Source organism: Oryza sativa, chromosome 9 (genome assembly GCF_034140825.1).
Source record: "Oryza sativa Japonica Group chromosome 9, ASM3414082v1".
In the NCBI taxonomy this organism is placed as follows: Eukaryota; Viridiplantae; Streptophyta; class Magnoliopsida; order Poales; family Poaceae; genus Oryza; species Oryza sativa.
In genome coordinates, this window is record NC_089043.1 from 10,859,293 (window position 1) to 10,862,549 (window position 3,257).

At 52.1% G+C, this 3,257-nt stretch overlaps 1 long non-coding RNA gene across 1 annotated transcript; it reads left to right on the forward strand.

Annotated features, from left to right (window-relative positions):
• Positions 1–892: 892 nt before the first annotated feature.
• Positions 893–1,835, forward strand: LOC136351754 (uncharacterized). The gene is made up of 2 exons (XR_010734892.1): positions 893–1,026; positions 1,273–1,835. It is a non-coding gene; the product is annotated as an uncharacterized lncRNA (long non-coding RNA).
• The last annotated feature ends 1,422 nt before the right edge of the window (positions 1,836–3,257 follow it).

A 3,257-nucleotide genomic window follows, 5' to 3' on the forward strand; every position in this document is an offset into this window, starting at 1 on the left:
CTTTCTCTACCTTTCTATCTCGCTTGCTCCTGAAGAAGACGGCGGCGCTAACGGGAGTGAGGAGAGGGGACGATGAACGGATGAAGGCCGAGACGGCGTCGGCGCGCTGCACGTTCCGAGGATGAACGATTTATCCTGCGTATGCACCGAATTTGGGAGCGCGGAGAGCTTCGAAACAGTACTCCCTCTGTTTCTCTTAATATAAGGAATTTTGACATTTTACTTATACCGTTTGACCATTGGTCTTATTAAAAACAATTTAGAATTATTATTTATTTTATTTGTAACTTGCTTTATTATCTAAAGTACTTTAAGCACAATTTTTCGTTTTTATATTTGCACAAATTTTCTGGATAAGATAAGTAGTCAAACATTATAAGAAAATAATGAATATCCCTTATATTAGAGGGAGAGAGGTACTATCTATTAAGCGATTGGTCGCACTGCACGTGGTCGGATTCTAATTTTCAGCTTTTAGTTCGGTTCAGGTTGTCGGGTCTTTTCTCTTTCCTTTTGGGACTGATGTTTTGTGGGCTCACGGTTTGTATTTTTGTCCCGTGTGGATAACGCTTGATGGGGCTAGGTTTCCTCTTCTTTTTGCCTAGGAATAAGTTCAATGTGGGTCCCACAATTTATCGTCCAGTTTGGAATTTATCCATGAACCGAAGCACATCGTCAAACTTAAAATACCGGATTAATCGAGGTCCCAAGCAGTATTAGGTCCGGTTTAAACTGATGTGGCCAGCTGAGTCAAACGTGGGACCCACGCGGGGCCCACGTGTCAGCGAACCATTTTTACTTTCTTCTCTCCCCAACTCTTCAGGGCGACGTGTAGCGGGTTGGAGGCGTGGAGAGGGGCGTCGGCCGCCGGCAGGACGCTGCGCCGTGGGATGGCAGTCGGACCAGAGTCGCGCGGCTGTCTTGCGGCGACCTGGAGTCGTTGACGGCGGAGCACCTGTACGTGCGTAGCGACGTAGCAGGTCCGGGAAGCGGGAGCTCGTCTTGGAGGATGTGGAGCTTGCCAAGGTAGTTGAGATGGAGACCGTGTTCGCTTTAGTTTGAGCGTGGATTTGTGATTTCTTTTTTTTTTCTCTTCATGATTTGCTCGCTGTAGATGAGCATGGTGCTCTGATTTGCTCGCTGCAGTACGAGTAGGAACTCTGATTTTCTGATTTGATATTTTCATTTGCTCAATATTGATATTGAAGGATTTAGTCTAAAAAAATTAAAATGTCCAGTGAAGAAAGAGCATGATTTATGATTTACTTACAGATTGCAATCCTATCCAATCTTCTGCACATGTTATGCTTGTCGACACACCGTATGGCGAGGTCCTCGACTTTGTTGGAGAGGATGAGAGAGCACAGGTACTCAACACGCTCGCGCATGACGTGGATGATGGCGAGGAGCTCGAGACGCCTGAGCTGACGAACGCCGTCAGCATCTCCAGCCCTAGATAGGGAGCTGCTGTGGAGAGCTTCAACAAGCTACGCCGTGGAGGAAGAGGAAGGCGGAGGAGCTCGAGGAAGGAGGAGGGAAGGTCGGCGATGAAGAAGATGGTTTTTTTCCTCTTCTGCCAGCCACCGGTTGCATCAAGGGAGAGAGAGGAGAAGGGAAGGAGGCCGGCAACCACCCCTCTCCGCCGGCGGCCATTTGTGGAGATTATGGGTACCCCATACCCACACGGCATGGTTATCCGACTAGTTATAGGGGATAACTTATATATATGAAATATGTAACAGATCATGACTTGGGTATTACGTTTCCCTGTATATTATGGAACGGCCTAAAGTCCTGGTTTGATAAGATTGTAAAGTAGATTTAGGAAACCGATACCGTATTGGTTAAGGTTTCTATCTTATAACCTTGCCCCCCAACCTATATAAGGAGGGCAGGGAGCCCCTCTAGGGGCATGAGACAACCTGATCGTCAGATCTATACTACACCCGGCGGATTCAAATCCCCAAACAGGAGTAGGGTATTACCTCTCATCGAGAGGGCCTGAACCTGTCTAAATCCTTTGTCTCCACATCCATCCACTTTTAGGTCTCGTGCGCTACCCCGTTTTATTATTGCCGAATTCATGTTTCGACAGTTGGCGCGCCAGGTAGGGGTTGCGTCGAGTTTCCTATCAACAAGCGCGATGGAATCAATTTCATGAGTCGCCGACTTCGCTTTCGCTTTGGGAGTTTTCACTTCCTTTCCGTCGACCACTTCTTCAAGCTCCTCTTCTCTGACTTGATCCAAATCAGTCAGGGGGAAACTCAATCTGATTTTTATCATTATTTATCATATTGATTTTTAATCTCAGATTAATTTCTTGCTATTTTTTGTTGTTGTTCGCATATAACTACGCGGCACTATTGAGGCGATTGATGCTGGTCATGGACTCGAGGCGTCTCAGCTTTCCGGTCGATCGGCCGCGAGTCCACTCCGCCGGCTTGTCCTCGCCACCGCCATTGCTGATAGCAACAACGACTTCACCGCCGGCCTGCTTCCGTCGCCGCCGACCGGTGTCATCGCCTATACGGTTGGTCGGTCACACCACCGTTCATGGGCGTCCATGTCTTCACCGACCGGCTGGCCTTCGCCGCCGCCGACTGGTGTTTCCGCCTGCACGGCTGGCCTATTATGCCGCCGCCGTTGGGCGTCTACGACTTCACCGCCGGCCTGCCTCCGTCGCCGCCGACTGGTGTTTCCGCCTACACGGCTGGCCTATTATGCCGCCGCTGTTGGGCGTCTACGACTTCACCGCCGGCCTGCCTCCGTCGCCGTCGAGTGGTGCCTCCGCCTACACGGCTGGCCTATTATGCCGCCGCTGTTGGGCGTCTACATCCTCACCGTTGGCTCACCTTCGCTACCGTCGACTGGTGTTTCCGCCTACACGGCTGGCCTATTATGCCGCCGCTGTTGGGCGTCTACGACTTCACCGCCGGCCTGCCTCCGTCGCCGCCGACTGGTGTTTCCGCCTACACGGCTGGCCTATTATGCCGCCGCTGTTGGGCGTCTACGACTTCACCGCCGGCCTGCCTCCGTCGCCGCCGAGTGGTGCCTCCGCCTACACGGCTGGCCTATTATGCCGCCGCTGTTGGGCGTCTATGACTTCACCGCCGGCCCGCCTCCGTCGCCGCCGAGTGGTGCCTCCGCCTACACGGCTGGCCTATTATGCCGCCGCTGTTGGGTGTCTACGACTTCACCGCCGGCCTGCCTCCGTCGCCGCCGAGTGGTGCCTCCGCCTACACGGCTGGCCTATTATG